Source organism: Ambystoma mexicanum, chromosome 6p (genome assembly GCF_040938575.1).
Source record: "Ambystoma mexicanum isolate Mex_15411 chromosome 6p, UKY_AmexF1_1, whole genome shotgun sequence".
Lineage (NCBI taxonomy): Eukaryota > Metazoa > Chordata > Amphibia > Caudata > Ambystomatidae > Ambystoma > Ambystoma mexicanum.
Window position 1 is genome coordinate 24,949,528 of NC_090935.1, and position 13,766 is coordinate 24,963,293.

Sequence of the window (13,766 nt, forward strand, 5' to 3'; positions counted from 1 at the left end):
CCTAGCATCGCCGATTAGGCCCTACGCTGTTCTAGTGGAAAACCAATAAATAGAGAAGTAAGTCCAAAAGTCCTTGAGCTAAACAGGGACCAGCCCCTCCACGGAGGGCGTACACTACCATCAGAGACTCAGGAACCAAACCTTAAATAAAGCAGAAACTAAAACTCCCCCATTCATAAAGTGTACTGTGCTAATTATTGCAATTATGTACTTGATGACTAGTGTAAGGGTGAAGAAATAGACTTGGGACAACAAAGTAGCACGCTTGTTGGTATAGACTTATATTGGACTGAAAATGAGCAAGAACCCTACCTGCCCCTATAACTAAGAGGGGTTTTCCCTGCCTCAACCAAAACTAAGGATAGCAACAGAATGTCCGTCCAAAACAAATAGACCACTGTCCTGCATCCCAAACAGATTTCCGTCCCTCGCACCTCAAAACAAAACTATAAAGCAGGCAACACCCTGACTCCAAAAGGGTGGCTCTCTTCAACGGGATGATTTTAGGGCAGCTCAGGAATGATGGGGGGATATCAGCTACAAGAACAAGATAATAGAGGCAAAAAAGTACTTCCGAGACCGCCAGGGGGCGCGGAACATGACGGACCTGTGAGCTCGTGCTCCGTCAGCACTGCGGGGCCTTGTGTGCTTCGAGGATCCCCGGCCGGGATTTTAAAGCAGCCCCACAGGAGACCTCTGTCCCCGGATAAAAGGGGAAGCCCCACTCGCCCAGCAGCCCGAGCCGCCAGCCTTCCTAGGCGCAACCACGGAGAGAGTCGCCTGGAGCGCGAAAGACACTGCCCGCCGAACGCGAGCAGCGCCTACAGCACAGGAACCGCCAGCGGCGTGGGAACTACCCCCCCCTACAATCACCACAATACCAGGGAAGCCGGGGCGCTGGGGGAGGCACCCCCTCGTCCACAGCCCGGAGAGAGACACCAGGGGCCAGATACCAGAACGCTGGGGGGAGAAAGACGAGGCCGCTCCGGACCCGTCCCTAACGAGAGAGGACGGGACTGCCCTGCGCCGATCCAGGCGCTCCCCAGCAGGCGCCCCGCGTGAAAGCCTGGGCGCCTGGACCACAGAGGACCCAGAGAAAGTCGGGCCGCACACGTGAGGGACCGCGCTCCCACTGCTCTCGAGCCCCACGGAGTGGCCCGGCCCGAAATCAGCCGCCGATACAAGGTGAGGAGCCGAAGAGGGGGGGGGGGAAGCAGGTTGGTGTTGGCATTGTGGCCGCGGCACCCTACAACAAGAAGGGGCCGTGATCCCCGTCCTGAGCTTCTAGAACATTCCAGGGGGACCCTGCATAGCGGTGCCATCTCCCGGGTGCCTGCCCTACTCCCGATCCTGGAGCAGACCCCACTCTCCGGTGCTATCAGTTCTCTCCAGCGGTTTCGCCGGAGAGGAAGGAACTCTCGGGATCTCCTCGGATCCAGCCATAACGGGGACAGGGCAGCTCCCGCCGAATCGGGAAGCCGATGAACACCATGCTTGGGAGTAATGGCAGACCATGAGAGAAAGGGCCGGGTCGAGATGATCAGAATTGGCTCACTCAACGTCAAAGGGCTTAACTCCCCAACTAAGCGCTCTCTTCTAGGGCGAGAAATGAAGAACGCGGGGACAGACATCCTCTTTGTGCAGGAGACCAGATTGGTGAAGGGTGAGGAGAGGGCCATCCCCGGATCGCATGTGGGCCAGGTATGTTGGGCATCCAGTGCCACTAAAAAGGCAGGGGTTGGAATCCTGATCCACAGGCACCAAAAACTAACAGAGGTTTCCCATGGGGAGAGGGAGGATCCTGATGGTATCCGGTAATCTCCACAACTCAGGAGTCTCCTTGGTATCCATTTACTGTCCCAATGTAGGCCACAAGGAATTCATCCACGAGGCCATGGGAGAGGTGATGCGCAGGGCGGAAGGTCTCCTGGTACTGGGTGGGGACCTCAACATGTGGGCGGACCGGGATTTGGACCATAGCGGGGGGGCCACCCAACCCCAGGCGGCGTGGGGGGAGGCCCGGAATGGGGGCTCAGAGACCTGATATGGGAAAGGGGACGTGGACATTTGGAGGGAACGTCACCCAAGAGCAAAGGGGTACACCTTTTACTCAGCAGCCCATGGGACAAGGACAAGAATAGATTATCTGTTCACAGGTCACCAGTTCATGAGTAGAATAGACGCGTGTGATATTCGCCCTGTCAGTTGGTCAGACCATGATATGGTCTGGGCCGGACCTAAGCATCTCTGGCTTAAAGACCAGGGAATCTTTGTGGAAATGCAACGACTTTCCGCTCAGGGAGGCAGTCTTTAGAGAAGAAATGTCCTCGGCTATCAGAGAATATTTCGAGCTAAATGACACGGGCGAAGTGGATCGGGATATCTTATGGGAGGCAGCGGAGGCAACTTGGAGGGGTAGGCTGATAAGTGAAGGAGCCTCCAAGAAAAGAGAAAGGAACCTTCTAGCTCACAGATTGAGGTCGGATATACTCTCCCTAGAAAGATCTGAGGGTAAGGGGGAAGGAGAAAAAGAGAGGGATCTAGGCCTGGCGAGGGAAAAGAGACAGGAACTCAGGGATCTAGAATTGGGCTAAATAGTAGCGGGACTCAACACCTGCGTCGGAGGTACTACGAGAGGGGGAACAAGGCCGATGCTATGCTGGCGGCCAAACTCAGAGGTCAGAGAGCGGACAGGTGGGTCCAACAAATCGGGGATGATGTAGAGGGGAAATGTAAGGATCCGGAAGACAGAGAAATGCTAGTTTTCACGAGAATCTATACGGAAGAGAGGGGGTAGTGGAGAGGGAAGATGGGAGGCATACCTCAATGGGGTCTCACTCCCGACCCTTGGAATGTTGGAATCCGCGGCCCTAGATGTCCCTATAACAGAGGAGGAGGTGCTGAAAGCAATATCAGGGCTGAAGCTGGGTAGGGCCCGGGGGAGGATGGATTCACCGCAGGCTTCTACAAGGCTTTCTCGGGTTTGCTGGCGGGTTTCCTAGCGGGTCTATTTTCAAACATAATGCAGACAGGGAAGGCACCACCGTCATTTGGCAAGGCACTAATCACGGTGATCCCGAAGGAGGGGAAGGACCCTACGGACTGCCGCTCCTATAGACCTATCTCCCTCCTTAACGTGGACGCGAAGCTGTTCACGAGAATTGTTGCCACGAGGCTGGACGGCCATCTGCCGAACCTAATCCACTCAGACCAGGTGGGGTTTATACAGGGAAGACAGGGAGCAGACACCCTGCGCAAAACTCTGCATCTCATGCGGGTCGCGGCTCCGATGGGTGAGAACCCAGTCTTTGTGTCCATAGATGCCGAGAAAGCATTTGATCGGGTCGACTGGGGGTTCCTACATGGTGTCCTAGAAAAGCTGGGCTTTGGAGTGGGGATCAGACGGGCCGTCAAAGCCCTATACACATCACCTTCGGCCAGAATGACTGTCAATGGTCGCCTGTCTCGCATATTTGGCCTCCAGAGGGGGGACGAGGCAGGGCTGTCCCCTTTCCCCACTCCCCTTTGCCATGACCATGGAGATTCTCGCAGAATACCTCAGAGGTTCTTCCATGGTGCGGGGCATAGTGGTGGGAGACTGTACCTTTAAACTCGGCCTGTACGCAGACGACATCCTGCTCCACCTGAGGGAACCCACGCGTTCAGTCCCGGCGGCCCTTCAGATCATCGACCAGTTTGGCAGGTTCTCAGGCTTTAAAGTTAATGTCGGCAAGTCCGTGATCTTCCCATTTGCCGCGGATGCCGATAGGTGCTTACCTGAATTGCCCCCTTTGGGCCTTCAGGTCTGCGTCGATGGGATAAAATACCTGGGGATCAACATCGTAAGACCCAATGAGGACCTGAGCCTGGCAAACTATCCCCCTCCGTTTGAGAAATTGTTCAGGGAGATGGAGGGTTGGGGGAAGGGACAAATCCCATGGATAGGTAGAATAAATGCGATAAAAATGAACCTGCTCCCCAGAGTGCTCTACCTCTTCCAGATGCTCCCATTGGAGGCCCCGGTGGCATACCTCGGAGAGGCCAAGAGGCACATGCTGAAGTTTATTTGGCATGGCCAGAAGCCCAGAATAGGGTACGAGACCCTCACCCATCCCAAAGAAAGGGGAGGTGTGATCTCGACACGTACCACAGGGCCGCCCAGCTCAGGGTTTTGGCCCCCCACCTTAGAGAAGACCCCAACAAACAGTGGGTCTACATTGAAAACTCGTTCCTGAGCCCAGTTACGGTGGGTGAATGGTTGTGGGTCCCACTTAAGAAACTTCCGAGAAGAATTTAAGACCACCCCATTATGGAAACTATGTGGAAGGCACTAGCAGGGATGGGACAGAAGGATGGAGTCACCACATGGCTCTCCCCACTCACTCACATATGGTCCACATCAGTACTGGAAGAGATTCCGGGACACGAACATTACCAGTCCTGGTTCGAAGCGGGGTTTTGTAGGGTTGGCCAACTGGTGAGGGTTAACTCTTTCATACCGATCCAGGAACTAGAGGAGGCGCTGGGTATCGGCAGACTTTCGCCACTCCTATACCTTAGACTCAAGGGCATTCTAATGAACCCAAAACTGAAGGAACGCTTACAGAGGGGCTCACCCCAGTGGAAAAAATACTGGACTCCCATGCAGAAACGAAGGGCCTCATCTCACTCCTGTACACTGCCCTCCTGGCTCCCCGAGAGGGAACCACTGGAGCCTCAGAAGAAAATGGGAGAGGGATCTAGGCTGCACCATAGGGGATTGTCTCTGGGGAAGCTCTGCACTAGGGCCTTCAAGATGTCGATTTCATGCCAATATAAGTCCCACGCTGTCAAGCTCCTCCACAGGTGGCAGTACGACCCGATTACTCTTCCCAGGATGTTCCCAGATGTAGCCCCAGTGTGCTGGCATGGGTGTGGGGAAAAAGCCATTTACTGGCATATGTGGTGGACCTGTCACAAAGTCCAGACTTATTGGTCCGAGGGGCTTAGTTGGATCAGGGATGCGGGGGAGGGGGGACTACCCGTTGGACCCCATACTGGTGATTTTTGGCCTGCAACATAGAGATGAGCACTGTGAAAAGGTACCGGCCTTGACACACGCCCTACTGCTGGCTGGTAGAGCGGCTCGGGCCAGGACCTGGAAAAGACAAACACTCCCAACGAAGAGGGAATGGGTTACAGTGGCCAACGACATTTACTTCATGGACAAACTAACGGCCGCAATACATGGCTCTAGTGTACAGATTGAAACCGACTGGCTGGCATTCATGGAGGTGTTTGTGAACTTGGAGGACAAGTCTCCAGGGTAATAGGACACCTCCACCCGGCCCATAACTACCTTGTGCATGGATCCCTATGCATGGGCATTTGAAGAGTCGATTATACATAGTTGGCCCCGGGCCTGGCTGGTGCTGCCCAGAGAGAAGAATCGCAAATTGTGGACTCTGAGTTCCCGAGGCGGGGGGAAGGGACGGGGGGGGGGGGGGGGGAGTGTTAAAGCCTTGTGTTTCTATCAAGTTTTGAAGTCATTATGGGCATGTGCCCAATGTATACTACATGCATAAGTTAGCTTTTTCTCGTTCTTGAAAAACCAAAATTGAATTAAAAAAAAAAAGTACTTCTATTATACACAGAGAATTCCACCAGTAACTCTTCAACATCCTAAAATCCATAGAGAAACCTAGTGTAATCACACCACCCTTCACACCGACCCAAGAAGAGTGTGACAATACACAGATAGCCTTCTTCAACAAAGTGTCCAAGGCTAGGGCCATAATAACCAAATATCCCAAACCAGCAAAAAGACACAAACTACCCTCCTGACTGAGGCAAATGCCAAAAGCAGGGAAGCCTTTAATTTCATGGAAATCACCCCCCGAGGACATGATAAAAGTACTCGCCACTATGAGACCAACAACCTGTACGGAGAATATTCTGCCACCCAAAATAATTCTGGAGTACCCAGACATCTTTTCACCTACTTTGACAAAAATCATCAATACATCTTTTAAAGATCAGGCACTACCAGTTGCCATTAAAGAGTTACGGTAACACCTCTGGTTAAGACACCCAACCTAGACTAAACAGACCCTAATAACCTCAGGCCCATTACCAACTGTAACTTCATCTTAAAGATCATGGACAAGATAGTTACTATGCAACTTCAGTCCCACGTAGAAGCATTTGAATCCTTACACCACCACCAATCAGCATTCCGTCCAGCCCATAGTACCATGACCGCCATGTTCGAGCTCCTAATAAGGCGAGGGCAGGCCTTTTCATTCTCTTGGATCTAAGTGCAGCATTCGATCTGCTGGACCACAATCTACTCTAAATAGCACTTGAAAAAACAGCCAACTGCTCGGCAGAAGCAATTGAGTGGATAACGTCCTTTTTATAAAATAGGTTCTCCCGGGTGCAATGTAGAGAAAAATTCCTGCTGGAAAAAGTACATTCTATGCAGCTGCCCACAAGGGGCCAGTATGTCACCTCTACTTTTCAATCTTTACCTAAGATACTTGTGCCTAGTCCTAGACCACATCAACACTTTCTTCACTAACTACGCTGATGATACTCAGCAGGTGATTGAACTTAGTGGGGACTACAAGAAAGACAGCCAACATCTATCCAGGATCTACAGCACTGTGGAACTGTGGATGGACACTAACTGGATGCGTCTGAACGGAAACAAACAGAGCTTATGCTACTTGGCTCACACTCTGCCAGAGCTAAATTATCTAAAGCATATAGCTCGTTCCAGATAAAAGAGACACAAATACAAGTTTTGAGCCAAGTCAAAACACTGGGCATGATGCTTGATCCGCCACTATAGACCGAAGCCCAAGCTCAATGCAAAAAGAAAACCTGTGCATATTACATTAGACTACTAAAAGCCAGTAGGCCCCATCTGAAGGTAATTGTGCCATCATAGCAAGGGCCACAATACCATCACGCCTGGACTACGGCAATGCACTATTGTCAGGGTCCAACAAACAATGCCTCCATAGTTATCAAGTCGTTAAGAATAACCAGTGAGGAAAATCAAGCAAAAAGCCCGATCAGAACATATCAGCAACTCCAGAAGAGAGTTACACGGGTTAAAGATTGAGAGTAGGATTCAATTTAAGGTGCTGACATTGGTGCACAGATGCATCAATGGGAAGGAACCAACCTACTTAAAATCCAAAATCTACCTGTAAGTACCTGGCAGAATACTTACCTCTTCTGACCAAGGCAAAATCGCAGTGGCCCCACACAAGCGCAAATCTGGTTCAGGGAAATCCTTCCCTGTTCTTGCGGCTGGCCTGTGGAACTCCCTCCCTGCACACATAAGAATGGAAGCAAACTACCCATGTTTCCGTAAACCTGCGAAAACCTACATCTTTAAATAACTTGCTCTCCCTCGGACGTCACTCTATACCTGTATGTCCTGTCTTGTGTTCATGACTTAATCTTTGTCTGTACCCGTGTCCATGTCTCTGCGCCATGAGGCTTGCGAGCTACCGGTGCAATATGAATAATTAAATAATAAATAAAATATCCTTCTTCCCCTGGCCGTCACTAGGCCCCTATTTGTTGTTCCACACAGATGGGGAGGAGGTCTCTCTTATCAAGACCTTCTCAAACGATTTACTTATATTCCAAACACAAGATTGGGAAGGTGTCTCCCCCTTCCCCAAGCCGTTCTCAGGCTCTCTTACAATAGTATCAATATTGTCTAGATTTCTACCAAAGGATTTATCTTCCTTCCTCTGATCTTCTCACAACTTGTGCCAAAGGATCTCTTCTTCCCCTGTCCTTTTCTCGACTTTGGTTAGAGTATCTTTCTCTCTGTTTGTTGTTCTTCTGTTTGCCAAAGGATACCTTTCTCACCCCTTGGTCTTCTCTTCTCGTTATGTGGATTCCAGACCCCATTCTCAGCATTGTAATGTCTCTTACTTAAGTCCGGTTCACTATCCTGCCAGGCATTATCTTGCATGTACAACTCCCTCAGCTTCTTAGTATTTGGGTGCCAGACCCCCTTCTTTGATTCATAGTGTCCTTTAATCAGGCCCAGTTCACTATCCTGCCAGGCCTCTCTTCGGGTCTGTCTGGGGTGTTCCCTCACCCAAAATGTCCTGGTTTGATCTCGGTTTAGTCCCACTGGGACGAGGAAGATGGTTCTACACTTCCTCCCAAACAGTCTCTGGGGTCTCCCAGTGCCTTCCCGGTCCCGATCTGCGTAACTTCCAACTTGGTCTGCAGGGGTTCCGTTCCTCGACAATATTGGTAAACTTCTCAGGCCTCTGGCTTCCCTTGGGGTCTCACGGTCTGCTCTCAGGGGCTCTGTCACTCTGGCTTCTCCCTGCACATTGGGTCTTGTCTTGACCACTCGGATGGCGTTCTTCCTGCCACCAGACATCGGGTTCCCCAGCCTTCGGGTAAGTCTTGGCTCTTCCTTACCTTCTTGGTCCCCGCCTTCCCCCTCCAGGCGTTCAGGTCTGCAGTGTGTCCTCTCTGCGTGGCTTCGCTCCACAGCTTAATGCTCTTCTGGGGCAGTACTGACACTGAGGGGAGACCGTCATCAGTTTGTATGGCAGATTGACTCTCGAGTCTCGGAGAGCGAGCATGTTTGTCTTGCTTTCGTGTAGGGCTCTTCATTACCCTGCTCTTCCTCCCGTCAGTAATTTTGTATTCATCCATCCTCACTCTTCCTCAACACAGTATTGGCTCCCTGATAGTTACCTCAGACATAGCAACCCTGTCTAAGAAAAGAAAGAGGAGACCGAGGGTGAGGGTGCTTGGTTCCTATCAATGTTGTTGGGTGAGCAGTGCAGGGCGGCATGGTAGTTAACATACTGCATTCTCCTCGGATTGCCTTCCCTTCTCCCGGGGATTGGGTCCCCTCGTATGGACTCCTTTTGGTATTGCTATTTTATTTCTATCGAGCTCGTACACAAGTGTTTCAGAGCGCGACAAGGCAAGGGAGGGGAACAGGGGAGAACAAAACAGTGATCTTACTAGGCCCTGTGACATTGAGAACGCGCATGTGCATGGGAGAGGGGGAGGGGGAAAAGTGCATGGAAGGGGGAGAAGTGGAAAGTGCGAAGCAGAGGAGAAACAGATAAGTAACAATAAATAAATAATAAAGGCAACAAACAGTGGTAGTGCAGCCAGCAATTTGCAACGGCTATGTTTAAGGCAGCAGATAGGGTAGGTCTGGTACGTGCAGGAAGAGAAAGGGGGGGGCTGTATGGGTACAGATCCAGACCCCAGTGCAAGGGGTGGCCCGGTGGCAAGGTGAGCAGGTACCTGGGCCCGGAGCACAGAGGGTGGCCATGTGCACGGTGCCAAGAGAGAACAGATCAGCAGGGGAGAGGGAGAGCAAAGGCAGAAGAAAAGAGGAAGGTCTTGAGGTGCTTCCAGGACTGGAGATGGTTCACCTCAAGTTTTAGAGTGGCAGGGAGGCTGTTACAGAGGGAGGCCCCAGCCGAAGACAGATCTACCCCCAGCTCGTTTCTTTGAAAAACGACTGACCCTGAGGGAGTTGGAGGTAGAGGAGAAAAGAGCTCCAGAGGGGAGGTATTTGCGGAGGGATAGCTGAAGGTATTTTGGACCCAGGCCCCAGAAAGCCTTGTGGACAATGCAGAGGGTTTTGAATTTAATCCTTGCATCCACTGGGACCCAATGGAGAGATTTCAGAGCTGGAGAGATACGATCCCAGGGCTTGAGGCCAAGGACAAGTCTTGCAGTCCTGTTCTGGATTAGTTGCAGAGGTCGGAGAATAGAGGCAGGTAGATTTAGAAAGAGGCTGTTACGATAGTCTAAGCTAGAGAGAACCAGAGCTTGGGATACCATGAGCTTCTGGGTGAAGGAGAGGAAAGGCAGAGTACCTCTGAGGAGGTGCAGTAGGAAATAGACTTTTTAAGAGACCTCAGAGATGTGGGCGGAGAAGGAAAGGCTGGAGTCAAAGATGACCCTGAGGTTCTTAGCCTCGCAGGTGGGGGTAGGAGGAGGGCCAAGGGAGGCCAACAAGAGAGTGAGGGGAAAGGATGGTGAAGGTGTGCCGATGAGGAGGATCTCCGTCTTGCTGGCATTCAGACAAAGATGATTGGCGGCACACCACTCTTGAATGGCAGTTAGGGAACCGGAGATGGGAGAGGAGGTGGCAGAGGGCAGCCTGAAAATGAGTTGAGTGTCATCGGCGTAGCACTGGAAATTTGAGCAGAAAGTGGCAATGCAGTGTTTGAGAGTTTCCAGGTATTGGCTGAAAAGCCAGGGCAAGAGGTTAGACCCCTGGGGAACACCACAGGTAAAGAGTAAGATAGATGAAAGGAAGGACCCAAGTTGGACCTGGGAGGGTCGATCTGAGAGGAAAGTACTCCTTCCGCTGAGTACCACCCCTAGGGGGACTATCGGGTAGTGGCGTCACCTCTCTAGCCCCACGTGAAGGGGCCCCCCTCCCGGGGGGAAGTGACAACACCAAAGGATTCATCACACTAGCTCAATTCTTGCTACGAATGTTTTGCTTCATCACTAACCACGCTAGGTTTGCAAATACATTTTTAAAAAATAACCATCAGGCAGTCAGATCTGCGAAAAACAAAGGAACCACATATTCAGATAAGAAGGAACCATACCATTATGGAAAATAGGACACTGCAAGATGAGGAGGGATAACCATGCGTTCAGGAGGAGGAGAAATAAAAAACACATATTTAGGAGAAGGAGATTAAACCACCACACCTTCAGGAGGGTGAGAAATACGCACACACCTTCAGGAGGGTGAGAAATACCCACACACTTTCAGGGGGGCGAGTAATACCCACACACCTTCAGGAGGCTGAACCACCACACCTTCAGGAGAGTTATGAAGAAGATCACTTTACTGGAGGAGTAAGAACTACCATATATTCAGCAGCAGCAGGTTAAACCACCACACCTTTAGGAGGGCGAGGAATAACCACATCTTCAGGAGGAGAAAGAACCACCACATATTATTGAGGAGGAGGAGGTTAAACCACCACACCTTCAGGAGGGTGAGGAAGAAGCATGCCTTCACAACAAGGAAGAATCACCACATATTCAGGAGGATGAGGTTCAACCACCACACGTTAAGGGGTGAGTAATAAGCCCATCATCAGGAGAAGGAAGAAGCAAACCTTCAAGAGGAGGAAGAGTCACCACACCATCAGTAGGAGAAGTTGAAAAAAGAACCACACCTTCAGCAGAAAGTGGAGATGGGAAGAGCCACCTCACTTTCAAGAGGAGCAGTGGGGGGAAGGAGGGACGGGATAGACACTGTGCCCTCAGAAGTTGGAACTGTCATGTATGTTAGCTGAGCTGGAAGAAAATAGATTCATGAGGCCTGAGCATTTCCACAAACCGTGCAGTCCTGTTAAATATTTAGGATTTCTATGGAACTTAGATAGGTATACAATATATTGCAGACAGCAATTCAGTAAAATGAGGCCAGTTTTTGTATTTGAATTGTATTTATGTGATGAGCTGTAAGGACCTCATGGTGGCAACAGTAAAGACAGACACAAGTAATCACAGTTCAAGGGTGTTTATTGAACTTTATAATGGGTGAGAAAAACGCCTAATCTAAACCTAAATCTAAGATGGGAGCAAGCATCGCACATCAAATAATAAGGGAGTCCTAGTGGTGTCTTGACAAATAAAAAGGGCCTATACTAAAATAACCTATTGCCAATTCTTACCTCCAAGTTACAGAATAGTGTGAGATAATGTACAAAATAGTGTGGGATAATGTTCACAAGAAAAGAAAGAAGTGTTCATATCCTCAGGAGGATAGCGTAGGGGCAACGTGCTCGCCTTGGAAGCAAGACGAGACAGAGCAACACAGGTTTGATCCCCAGGACCGCGTTTAGAACCTTCTGGGTATTAAGCGCGTTATAAATAACCTATCATAACATATATCATAAATTATAAGTCAGGATGGGATGGTTGGGATCTCCCTTCCCCACATTTTTAGCAGGGGACAAGGCGGGACACCTGAGCACAGCACTCTCCTGGAATTAAAGATATTCGTGCTTCAATCCTTCTCTCAGTGTTGGCTTCTCTCTGTTGGGTTAATTATGGCCTTTCATTTATAAAGTAACATTCAAGAGTCGCAATGTCTTTTCAACAATCCTTCTCTGCGGGCATCCCTTGGTCGGGTTCACTCTTGTCAACACAATGTTCTCAGGTGTATTATGCTTCACCCTGATTCGCAGGCATCAGTCCGCCAGGTTCACACTTGCCTTATTTCACAATATTAACAATCTTACCAAAAAGGGGGGGTTCCCTTCCCCTTGCTTTCTGTTGGAAACCCTCTACCTAAAACCAGATTTCAGTTCCCAGCCGGGCTACACACAGTTTACTAACACATTATTCTGCTCCTCAATGTGTCAAAACTTGCGCGTGTACAAAGGATTTTACTCGACCCTTGTATGGCTACTTTGACCTCTTGCATCGGCCCTCCTAGGGCTTTCTGGTATTGGTAGTTTCAACAAATCGGTCCAGATCAGAGTATTTCGAATGAACACCCATGTGGCGTCAGACCACTTTGCATCTGGACCTCAACTGGGCTTTCATTAAAGTTCAACTCGCACAAGTTCTTTGTTCAAATGTTGCCACTTGTAACCTTCGGCTCAACACAGTCCGGCTTACTATCAGTTCCCTCGAACTCACTGGCAGTGTTGAATTTGTTGTAGTTTCTTGTCTCGGGAGTCAAGGACGGCACCACGGTAGCAAGTGCTTCTCCCCACTTTGGCTATCAGCGCGGGTGGACCCCCTGTACCATTGACACCTGTCACACCACACTGCAGCTGTACTTCCCGGTCTTGTGATTCCCCTTTCGGAGGCTTCGTGGGTTGATTTGAAAAGGTCAAGGGCGATTCCCTTTCAGGTCTCGCCGCCTTTATCCTCCACTTGAACTGCCGGTCTGGAATAACTGCCTCCTCATGTGTTTGGCCTTGCTCATAGTGTTCTCTTGTGTCCCGCCTTTTATCCCTGTGGGGAAGATAATGGGCCGTCGGGTGTGCATGGTTACTGTCAATTGCCTGACCCTTGTGTTGGGACATGTCAGGTAAACAGCACAGGTGTTAATGCATTGTATGTCACAGTGTAAGTAAGTATTCTTGTTGGAAAAAGAAGGGGTAGAGTTTCTAGATATCCGATGGGGGAAGGATGGGGAAAAGTGTTACATGGAATGAAGTACAGTGACTCACCCGACAGTGTCCCACTTCCACTCCCCAAAGACCCCCATCCAGGTGATCCTCCCCTACTGGTCCACCCCCAGGAACTGGATCCAATAGCGATGGCCGTGTCCTGGCCACCTGGACGACAGATCTCCAGGGACTAGCGGGTGAGACACCTTCAGGTTTCTCACAGTGCACATATGAATGATTAATCCTTTCCTGTCTGGGATTTGAGTCAGGTTATCATTTGTTTATGGTGCACAAGAGAACACTGTAAATATAAGTTCTAGGCTGGGATCCAGTGGCTGTTTTGCAGTCCTGTAAAAGGGAGTGCTGTTCAAGATCATGGAGTTCAGGGAGTGTCTGTCAAGGGCATCACAGAATGCTATCAGGGGCCTAGATGAGGATCTAACTGAATAGCGGTCTCCTTTCTGGTCAATGGAGGAGAATGGAGGGGCTCTTTTTTGCTCCTCTTTCTGGCCTGGATTTTCGCAGAACTAAAATTGGATTTTTGATTCAGAGGCTCAAAATAATTCTCCCTTTAGCTTTTTGCGAGAACTATCCTTTTTCATTGCACTGTAT

The 13,766-nt window shown here is 50.2% G+C and overlaps 1 protein-coding gene across 1 annotated transcript in view; it reads right to left on the reverse strand.

Annotated features, from left to right (window-relative positions):
- The window catches only part of LOC138511164 (sphingomyelin phosphodiesterase 5-like), a 197,476-nt gene that overhangs the window by 79,305 nt on the left and 104,405 nt on the right, over positions 1-13,766 (reverse strand). The window lies entirely within an intron of this gene.